Here is a 12,422-nt window from a genome sequence, read left to right on the forward strand (position 1 = left end):
ACCCTCTCCCAAGAGCACTAGAGCAAGTGTGGGGTCATTTTTACTTTTTTCATCAAGTCCCTGTTAGTATGGGAGAACACTGTGTCTATGCTTGATGCACGACTCTCTTAAACACGAGAGTGAAGTTATACAACTTTAGAACACTTTCCCACCAGGAGACTTGAACCCTAGCCAGCACAGAAGCCTTCCAGCAACTGACATAACAGTTACGCGTTTAACCCACTGCACCACCGCTCAGACCCTTAAAAGAGATTGTAATTTCGGAGTATTTATACACACCAAAGACCACCATCTCCCAAGAGCACTAGAGCAAGTGAGGGGTCATTTTTACGTTTTTCATCAAGTCCCTGTTAATATGGGAGAACACTGTCTATGCTTGATGCACAACTCTCTTAAACACGAGAGTGAAGTTATACAACTTTAGAACACTTTCCCACCTGGAGACTCGAACCCTAGCCATCACAGAAGCCTTCCAGCAACTGGCATAACAGGAACGCCTTTAACCCACTGCAACACCGCTCAGACCCTTAAAAGAGATGGTAATTTCGGAGTATTTATACACACCAAAGAACACCCTCTCCCAAGAGCACTAGAGCAAGTGAGGGGTCATTTTTACGTTTTTCATCAAGTCCCTGTTAATATGGGAGAACACTGTGTCTATGCTTGATGAACAACTCTCCAAAACACGAGAGTTAAGTTATACAACTTTAGAACACTTTCCAACCAAGAGACTCGAACCCTAGCCAGCACAGAAGCCTTCCAGCAACTGGCATAACAGATACGCCTTTAACTCACTGCACCACCACTCAGACCCTTAAAAGAGATGGTAATTTCGGAGTATTTGTACACACCAAAGACCACCATCTCCCAAGAGCACTAGAGCAAGTGTGGGGTCATTTTTACTTTTTTCATCAAGTCCCTGTTAGTATGGGAGAACACTGTGTCTATGCTTGATGCACAACTCTCTTAAACACGAGAGTGAAGTTATACAACTTTAGAACACTTTCCCACCAGGAGACTCGAACCCTAGCCAGCACAGAAGCCTTCCAGCATCTGGCATAACAGGTACGCCTTTAACACACTGCACCATCGCTCAGACCCTTAAAAGAGATGGTAATTTCGGAGTATTTATACACACCAAGTACCACCATCTCATAGGAGCACTAGAGCAAGTGAGGGGTCATTTTTACATTTTTCATCAAGTCCCTGTTAATATGGGAGAACACTGTGTCTATGCTTGATGCACAACTCTCCTCAACACGAGAGTGAAGTTATACAACTTTAGAACACTTTCCCACCAGGAGACTCGAACCCTAGCCAGCACAGAACCCTTCCAGCATTTGGCATAACAGGTACGCCTTTAACCCACTGCACCACCACTCAGACCCTTTAAAAGAGATGGTAATTTTGGAGTATTTATACACACCAAAGACCACCATCTCCCAAGAGCACTAGAGCAAGTGAGGGATCATTTTTACGTTTTTCATCAAGTCCCTGTTAATATGGGAGACACTGTGTCTATGCTTGATGGTCAATTCTCCTAAACACGAGAGTGAAGTTATACAACTTTAGAACACTTTCCCACCAGGAGACTCGAACCCTAGCCAGCACAGAAGTCTTCCAGCAACTGGCATAACAGGTACGCCTTTAACGCACTGCACCACCGCTCAGACCCTTAAAGCAGATGGTAATTTCGGAGTATTTATACATACCAAAGACCACCATCTCCCAAAAGCACTACAGCAAGTGAGGGGTCATTTTTACGTTTTTCATCAAGTCCCTCTTAATATGGGAGATTACTGTGTCTATGCTTGATGCACAACTCTCCTAAACACGCGAGTGAAGTTATACAACTTTAGAACACTTTCCTACCAGGAGACTCGAACCCTAGCCAGCACAGAACCCTTCCAGCAACTGGCATAACAGGTACGCCTTTAACACACTGCACCACCGCTCAGACCCTTAAAAGAGATGGTAATTTTGGAGTATTTATACACACCAAAGACCACCATCTCCCAAGAGCACTAGAGCAAGTGAGGGGTCATTTTTACGTTTTTCATCAAGTCCCTGGTAATATGGGAGAACACTTTGTCTATGCTTGATCACAACTCTCCTAAACACGAGAGTGAAGTTATACAACTTTAGAACACTTTCCCACCAGGAGACTCGAACCCTAGCCAGCACAGAAGTCTTCCAGCAACTGGCATAACAGGTACGCCTTTAACGCACTGCACCACCGCTCAGACCCTTAAAGCAGATGGTAATTTCGGAGTATTTATACATACCAAAGACCACCATCTCCCAAAAGCACTACAGCAAGTGAGGGGTCATTTTTACGTTTTTCATCAAGTCCCTGTTAGTATGGGAGAACACTGTGTCTATGCTTGATGCACAACTCTCTTAAATACGAGAGTGAAGTTATACAACTTTAGAACACTTTCCCACCTGAAGACTCGAACCCTAGCCAGCACAGAAGCCTTCCAGCAACTGGCATAACAGGAACGCCTTTAACCCACTGCACCACCGCTCAGACCCTTAAAAGAGATGGTAATTTCGGAGTATTTATACACACCAAAGACCACCATCTCCCAAGAGCACTAGAGCAAGTGAGGGGTCATTTTTACGTTTTTCATCAAGTCCCTGTTAATATGGGAGAACACTGTGTCTATGCTTGAAGCACAACTCTCCTAAACACGAGAGTGAAGTTATACAACTTTAGAACACTTTCCTACCAGGAGACTCGAACCCTAGCCAGCACAGAATCCTTCCAGCAACTGGCATAACAGGTACGCCTTTAACGCACTGCACCACCGCTCAGACCCTTAAAGCAGATGGTAATTTCGGAGTATTTATACATACCAAAGACCACCATCTCCCAAAAGCACAACAGCAAGTGAGGGGTCATTTTTACGTTTTTCATCAAGTCCCTCTTAATATGGGAGATTACTGTGTCTATGCTTGATGCACAGCTCTCCTAAACACGAGAGTGAATTTATACAACTTTAGAACACTTTCCTACCAGGAGACTCGAACCCTAGCCAGCACAGAACCCTTCCAGCAACTGGCATAACAGGTACGCCTTTAACACACTGCACCACCACTCAAACCCTTAAAAGAGATGGTAATTTCGGAGTATTTATACACACCAAAGACCACCATCTCCCAAGAGCACTAGAGCAAGTGAGCGGTCATTTTTACGTTTTTCATCAAGTCCCTGTTAGTATGGGAGAACACTGTGTCTATGCTTGATGCACAACTCTCTTAAACACGAGAGTGAAGTTATACAACTTTAGAACACTTTCCCACCAGGAGACTCGAACCCTAGCCAGCACAGAAGCCTTCCAGCAACTGGCATAACAGGAACGCCTTTAACCCACTGCACCACCGCTCAGACCCTTAAAAGTGATGGTAATTTCGGAGTATTTGTACACACCAAAGACCACCATCTCCCAAGAGCACTAGAGCAAGTGTGGGGTCATTTTTACTTTTTTCATCAAGTCCCTGTTAGTATGGGAGAACACTGTGTCTATGCTTGATGCACAACTCTCTTAAACACGAGAGTGAAGTTATACAACTTTAGAACACTTTCCCACCAGGAGACTCGAACCCTAGCCAGCACAGAAGCCTTCCAGCAACTGGCATAACAGGTACGCCTTTAACCCACTGCATCACCACTCAGACCCTTAAAAGAGATGGTAATTTCGGAGTATTTGTACACACCAAAGACCACCATCTCCCAAGAGCACTAGAGCAAGTGTGGGGTCATTTTTACTTTTTTCATCAAGTCCCTGTTAGTATGGGAGAACACTGTGTCTATGCTTGATGCACAACTCTCTTAAACACGAGAGTGAAGTTATACAACTTTAGAACACTTTCCCACCAGGAGACTCGAACCCTAGCCAGCACAGAAGCCTTCCAGCATCTGGCATAACAGATACGCCTTTAACACACTGCACCATCGCTCAGACCCTTAAAAGAGATGGTAATTTCGGAGTATTTATACACACCAAGTACCACCATCTCATAAGAGCACTAGAGCAAGTGAGGGGTCATTTTTACATTTTCCATCAAGTCCCTGTTAATATGGGAGAACACTGTGTCTATGCTTGATGCACAACTCTCCTCAACACGAGAGTGAAGTTATACAACTTTAGAACACTTTCCCACCAGGAGACTCGAACCCTAGCCAGCACAGAACCCTTCCAGCATTTGGCATAACAGGTACGCCTTTAACCCACTGCACCACCACTCAGACCCTTTAAAAGAGATGGTAATTTTGGAGTATTTATACACACCAAAGACCACCATCTCCCAAGAGCACTAGAGCAAGTGAGGGATCATTTTTACGTTTTTCATCAAGTCCCTGTTAATATGGGAGACACTGTGTCTATGCTTGATGGCCAATTCTCCTAAACACGAGAGTGAAGTTATACAACTTTAGAACACTTTCCCACCAGGAGACTCGAACCCTAGCCAGCACAGAAGTCTTCCAGCAACTGGCATAACAGGTACGCCTTTAACGCACTGCACCACCGCTCAGACCCTTAAAGCAGATGGTAATTTCGGAGTATTTATACATACCAAAGACCACCATCTCCCAAAAGCACAACAGCAAGTGAGGGGTCATTTTTACGTTTTTCATCAAGTCCCTCTTAATATGGGAGATTACTGTGTCTATGCTTGATGCACAGCTCTCCTAAACACGCGAGTGAATTTATACAACTTTAGAACACTTTCCTACCAGGAGACTCGAACCCTAGCCAGCACAGAACCCTTCCAGCAACTGGCATAACAGGTACGCCTTTAACACACTGCACCACCGCTCAGACCCTTAAAAGAGATGGTAATTTTGGAGTATTTATACACACCAAAGACCACCATCTCCCAAGAGCACTAGAGCAAGTGAGGGGTCATTTTTACGTTTTTCATCAAGTCCCTGGTAATATGGGAGAACACTTTGTCTATGCTTGATCACAACTCTCCTAAACACGAGAGTGAAGTTATACAACTTTAGAACACTTTCCCACCAGGAGACTCGAACCCTAGCCAGCACAGAAGTCTTCCAGCAACTGGCATAACAGGTACGCCTTTAACGCACTGCACCACCGCTCAGACCCTTAAAGCAGATGGTAATTTCGGAGTATTTATACATACCAAAGACCACCATCTCCCAAAAGCACTACAGCAAGTGAGGGGTCATTTTTACGTTTTTCATCAAGTCCCTGTTAGTATGGGAGAACACTGTGTCTATGCTTGATGCACAACTCTCTTAAATACGAGAGTGAAGTTATACAACTTTAGAACACTTTCCCACCAGGAGACTCGAACCCTAGCCAGCACAGAACCCTTCCAGCAACTGGCATAACAGGTACGCCTTTAACACACTGCACCACCGCTCAGACCCTTAAAAGAGATGGTAATTTCGGAGTATTTATACACACCAAAGACCACCATCTCCCAAGAGCACTAGAGCAAGTGAGGGGTCATTTTTACGTTTTTCATCAAGTCCCTGTTAGTATGGGAGAACACTGTGTCTATGCTTGATGCACAACTCTCTTAAATACGAGAGTGAAGTTATACAACTTTAGAACACTTTCCCACCAGGAGACTCGAACCCTAGCCAGCACAGAAGCCTTCCAGCAAATGGCATAACAGGTACGCCTTTAACCCACTGCACCACCGCTCAGACCCTTAAAAGAGATGGTAATTTTGGAGTATTTATACACACCAAAGACCACCATCTCCCAAGAGCACTAGAGCAAGTGAGGGGTCATTTTTACGTTTTTCATCAAGTCCCTGGTAATATGGGAGAACACTTTGTCTATGCTTGATCACAACTCTCCTAAACACGAGAGTGAAGTTATACAACTTTAGAACACTTTCCCACCTGAAGACTCGAACCCTAGCCAGCACAGAAGCCTTCCAGCAACTGGCATAACAGGTACGCCTTTAACGCACTGCACCACCGCTCAGACCCTTAAAGCAGATGGTAATTTTGGAGTATTTATACATACCAAAGACCACCATCTCCCAAAAGCACAACAGCAAGTGAGGGGTCATTTTTACGTTTTTCATCAAGTCCCTCTTAATATGGGAGATTACTGTGTCTATGCTTGATGCACAACTCTCCTAAACACGTGAGTGAAGTTATACAACTTTAGAACACTTTCCTACCAGGAGACTCGAACCCTAGCCAGCACAGAACCCTTCCAGCAACTGGCATAACAGGTACGCCTTTAACACACTGCACCACCGCTCAGACCCTTAAAAGAGATGGTAATTTCGGAGTATTTATACACACCAGTGACCACCATCTCCCAAGAGCACTAGAGCAAGTGAGCGGTCATTTTTACGTTTTTCATCAAGTCCCTGTTAGTATGGGAGAACACTGTGTCTATGCTTGATGCACAACTCTCTTAAACACGAGAGTGAAGTTATACAACTTTAGAACACTTTCCCACCAGGAGACTCGAACCCTAGCCAGCACAGAAGCCTTCCAGCAAATGGCATAACAGGTACGCCTTTAACCCACTGCACCACCGCTCAGACCCTTAAAAGAGATGGTAATTTTGGAGTATTTATACACACCAAAGACCACCATCTCCCAAGAGCACTAGAGCAAGTGAGGGGTCATTTTTACGTTTTTCATCAAGTCCCTGGTAATATAGGAGAACACTTTGTCTATGCTTGATCACAACTCTCCTAAACACGAGAGTGAAGTTATACAACTTTAGAACACTTTCCCACCTGAAGACTCGAACCCTAGCCAGCACAGAAGCCTTCCAGCAATTGGCATAACAGGAACGCCTTTAACCCACTGCACCACCGCTCAGACCCTTAAAAGTGATGGTAATTTCGGAGTATTTATACACACCAAAGACCACCATCTCCCAAAGCACTAGAGCAAGTGAGGGGTCATTTTTACGTTTTTCATCAAGTCCCTGTTAATATGGGAGAACACTGTGTCTATGCTTGAAGCACAACTCTCCTAAACACGAGAGTGAAGTAATAAAACTTTAGAACACTTTCCTACCAGGAGACTCGAACCCTAGCCAGCACAGAAGCCTTCCAGCAACTGGCATAACAGGTACGCCTTTAACCCACTGCATCACCACTCAGACCCTTAAAAGAGATGGTAATTTTGGAGTATTTGTACACACCAAAGACCACCCTCTCCCAAGAGCACTAGAGCAAGTGTGGGGTCATTTTTACTTTTTTCATCAAGTCCCTGTTAGTATGGGAGAACACTGTGTCTATGCTTGATGCACGACTCTCTTAAACACGAGAGTGAAGTTATACAACTTTAGAACACTTTCCCACCAGGAGACTTGAACCCTAGCCAGCACAGAAGCCTTCCAGCAACTGGCATAACAGTTACGCGTTTAACCCACTGCACCACCGCTCAGACCCTTAAAAGAGATTGTAATTTCGGAGTATTTATACACACCAAAGACCACCATCTCCCAAGAGCACTAGAGCAAGTGAGGGGTCATTTTTACGTTTTTCATCAAGTCCCTGTTAATATGGGAGAACACTGTCTATGCTTGATGCACAACTCTCTTAAACACGAGAGTGAAGTTATACAACTTTAGAACACTTTCCCACCAGGAGACTCGAACCCTAGCCAGCACAGAAGCCTTCCAGCAACTGGAATAACAGTTACGCCTTTAACCCACTGCACCACCGCTCAGACCCTTAAAAGAGATTGTAATTTCGGAGTATTTATACACACCAAAGACCACCATCTCCCAAGAGCACTAGAGCAAGTGAGGGGTCATTTTTACGTTTTTCATCAAGTCCCTGTTAATATGGGAGAACACTGTGTCTATGCTTGATCACAACTCTCCTAAACACGAGAGTGAAGTTATACAACTTTAGAACACTTTCCCACCTGGAGACTCGAACCCTAGCCATCACAGAAGCCTTCCAGCAACTGGCATAACAGGAACGCCTTTAACCCACTGCAACACCGCTCAGACCCTTAAAAGAGATGGTAATTTCGGAGTATTTATACACACCAAAGAACACCCTCTCCCAAGAGCACTAGAGCAAGTGAGGGGTCATTTTTACGTTTTTCATCAAGTCCCTGTTTATATGGGAGAACACTGTGTCTATGCTTGATGAACAACTCTCCAAAACACGAGAGTTAAGTTATACAACTTTAGAACACTTTCCCACCAGGAGACTCGAACCCTAGCCAGCACAGAAGCCTTCCAGCAACTGGCATAACAGATACGCCTTTAACTCACTGCACCACCACTCAGACCCTTAAAAGAGATGGTAATTTCGGAGTATTTGTACACACCAAAGACCACCATCTCCCAAGAGCACTAGAGCAAGTGTGGGGTCATTTTTACTTTTTTCATCAAGTCCCTGTTAGTATGGGAGAACACTGTGTCTATGCTTGATGCACAACTCTCTTAAACACGAGAGTGAAGTTATACAACTTTAGAACACTTTCCCACCAGGAGACTCGAACCCTAGCCAGCACAGAAGCCTTCCAGCATCTGGCATAACAGGTACGCCTTTAACACACTGCACCATCGCTCAGACCCTTAAAAGAGATGGTAATTTCGGAGTATTTATACACACCAAGTACCACCATCTCATAGGAGCACTAGAGCAAGTGAGGGGTCATTTTTACATTTTTCATCAAGTCCCTGTTAATATGGGAGAACACTGTGTCTATGCTTGATGCACAACTCTCCTCAACACGAGAGTGAAGTTATACAACTTTAGAACACTTTCCCACCAGGAGACTCGAACCCTAGCCAGCACAGAACCCTTCCAGCATTTGGCATAACAGGTACGCCTTTAACCCACTGCACCACCACTCAGACCCTTTAAAAGAGATGGTAATTTTGGAGTATTTATACACACCAAAGACCACCATCTCCCAAGAGCACTAGAGCAAGTGAGGGATCATTTTTACGTTTTTCATCAAGTCCCTGTTAATATGGGAGACACTGTGTCTATGCTTGATGGCCAATTCTCCTAAACACGAGAGTGAAGTTATACAACTTTAGAACACTTTCCCACCAGGAGACTCGAACCCTAGCCAGCACAGAAGTCTTCCAGCAACTGGCATAACAGGTACGCCTTTAACGCACTGCACCACCGCTCAGACCCTTAAAGCAGATGGTAATTTCGGAGTATTTATACATACCAAAGACCACCATCTCCCAAAAGCACTACAGCAAGTGAGGGGTCATTTTTACGTTTTTCATCAAGTCCCTCTTAATATGGGAGATTACTGTGTCTATGCTTGATGCACAACTCTCCTAAACACGCGAGTGAAGTTATACAACTTTAGAACACTTTCCCACCAGGAGACTCGAACCCTAGCCAGCACAGAACCCTTCCAGCAACTGGCATAACAGGTACGCCTTTAACACACTGCACCACCGCTCAGACCCTTAAAAGAGATGGTAATTTTGGAGTATTTATACACACCAAAGACCACCATCTCCCAAGAGCACTAGAGCAAGTGAGGGGTCATTTTTACGTTTTTCATCAAGTCCCTGGTAATATGGGAGAACACTTTGTCTATGCTTGATCACAACTCTCCTAAACACGAGAGTGAAGTTATACAACTTTAGAACACTTTCCCACCAGGAGACTCGAACCCTAGCCAGCACAGAAGTCTTCCAGCAACTGGCATAACAGGTACGCCTTTAACGCACTGCACCACCGCTCAGACCCTTAAAGCAGATGGTAATTTCGGAGTATTTATACATACCAAAGACCACCATCTCCCAAAAGCACTACAGCAAGTGAGGGGTCATTTTTACGTTTTTCATCAAGTCCCTGTTAGTATGGGAGAACACTGTGTCTATGCTTGATGCACAACTCTCTTAAATACGAGAGTGAAGTTATACAACTTTAGAACACTTTCCCACCTGAAGACTCGAACCCTAGCCAGCACAGAAGCCTTCCAGCAACTGGCATAACAGGAACGCCTTTAACCCACTGCACCACCGCTCAGACCCTTAAAAGAGATGGTAATTTCGGAGTATTTATACACACCAAAGACCACCATCTCCCAAGAGCACTAGAGCAAGTGAGGGGTCATTTTTACGTTTTTCATCAAGTCCCTGTTAATATGGGAGAACACTGTGTCTATGCTTGAAGCACAACTCTCCTAAACACGAGAGTGAAGTTATACAACTTTAGAACACTTTCCTACCAGGAGACTCGAACCCTAGCCAGCACAGAATCCTTCCAGCAACTGGCATAACAGGTACGCCTTTAACGCACTGCACCACCGCTCAGACCCTTAAAGCAGATGGTAATTTCGGAGTATTTATACATACCAAAGACCACCATCTCCCAAAAGCACTAACAGCAAGTGAGGGGTCATTTTTACGTTTTTCATCAAGTCCCTCTTAATATGGGAGATTACTGTGTCTATGCTTGATGCACAAGCTCTCCTAAACACGAGAGTGAATTTATACAACTTTAGAACACTTTCCTACCAGGAGACTCGAACCCTAGCCAGCACAGAACCCTTCCAGCAACTGGCATAACAGGTACGCCTTTAACACACTGCACCACCACTCAAACCCTTAAAAGAGATGGTAATTTCGGAGTATTTATACACACCAAAGACCACCATCTCCCAAGAGCACTAGAGCAAGTGAGGGGTCATTTTTACGTTTTTCATCAAGTCCCTGTTAGTATGGGAGAACACTGTGTCTATGCTTGATGCACAACTCTCCTAAACACGAGAGTGAAGTTATACAACTTTAGAACACTTTCCCACCAGGAGACTCGAACCCTAGCCAGCACAGAAGCCTTCCAGCAACTGGCATAACAGGAACGCCTTTAACCCACTGCACCACCGCTCAGACCCTTAAAAGATGATGGTAATTTCGGAGTATTTAGTACACACCAAAGACCACCATCTCCCAAGAGCACTAGAGCAAGTGTAGGGGTCATTTTTACTTTTTTCATCAAGTCCCTGTTAAGTATGGGAGAACACTGTGTCTATGCTTGATGCACAACTCTCCTAAACACGAGAGTGAAGTTATACAACTTTAGAACACTTTCCCACCAGGAGACTCGAACCCTAGCCAGCACAGAAGCCTTCCAGCAACTGGCATAACAGGTACGCCTTTAACCCACTGCATCACCACTCAGACCCTTAAAAGAGATGGTAATTTCGGAGTATTTGTACACACCAAAGACCACCATCTCCCAAGAGCACTAGAGCAAGTGTGGGGTCATTTTTACTTTTTTCATCAAGTTCCCTGTTAGTATGGGAGAACACTGTGTCTATGCTTGATGCACAACTCTCTTAAACACGAGAGTGAAGTTATACAACTTTAGAACACTTTCCCACCAGGAGACTCGAACCCTAGCCAGCACAGAAGCCTTCCAGCATCTGGCATAACAGATACGCCTTTAACACACTGCACCATCGCTCAGACCCTTAAAAGAGATGGTAATTTCGGAGTATTTATACACACCAAGTACCACCATCTCATAAGAGCACTAGAGCAAGTGAGGGGTCATTTTTACATTTTCCATCAAGTCCCTGTTAATATGGGAGAACACTGTGTCTATGCTTGATGCACAACTCTCCTCAACACGAGAGTGAAGTTATACAACTTTAGAACACTTTCCCACCAGGAGACTCGAACCCTAGCCAGCACAGAACCCTTCCAGCATTTGGCATAACAGGTACGCCTTTAACCCACTGCACCACCACTCAGACCCTTTAAAAGAGATGGTAATTTTGGAGTATTTATACACACCAAAGACCACCATCTCCCAAGAGCACTAGAGCAAGTGAGGGATCATTTTTACGTTTTTCATCAAGTCCCTGTTAATATGGGAGACACTGTGTCTATGCTTGATGTCCAATTCTCCTAAACACGAGAGTGAAGTTATACAACTTTAGAACACTTTCCCACCAGGAGACTCGAACCCTAGCCAGCACAGAAGTCTTCCAGCAACTGGCATAACAGGTACGCCTTTAACGCACTGCACCACCGCTCAGACCCTTAAAGCAGATGGTAATTTCGGAGTATTTATACATACCAAAGACCACCATCTCCCAAAAGCACTACAGCAAGTGAGGGGTCATTTTTACGTTTTTCATCAAGTCCCTCTTAATATGGGAGATTACTGTGTCTATGCTTGATGCACAACTCTCCTAAACACGCGAGTGAAGTTATACAACTTTAGAACACTTTCCTACCAGGAGACTCGAACCCTAGCCAGCACAGAACCCTTCCAGCAACTGGCATAACAGGTACGCCTTTAACACACTGCACCACCGCTCAGACCCTTAAAAGAGATGGTAATTTTGGAGTATTTATACACACCAAAGACCACCATCTCCCAAGAGCACTAGAGCAAGTGAGGGGTCATTTTTACGTTTTTCATCAAGTCCCTGTTAATATGGGAGACACTTTGTC

Source organism: Procambarus clarkii, unplaced genomic scaffold, assembly GCF_040958095.1.
Source record: "Procambarus clarkii isolate CNS0578487 unplaced genomic scaffold, FALCON_Pclarkii_2.0 HiC_scaffold_330, whole genome shotgun sequence".
NCBI classification, from domain to species: Eukaryota; Metazoa; Arthropoda; class Malacostraca; order Decapoda; family Cambaridae; genus Procambarus; species Procambarus clarkii.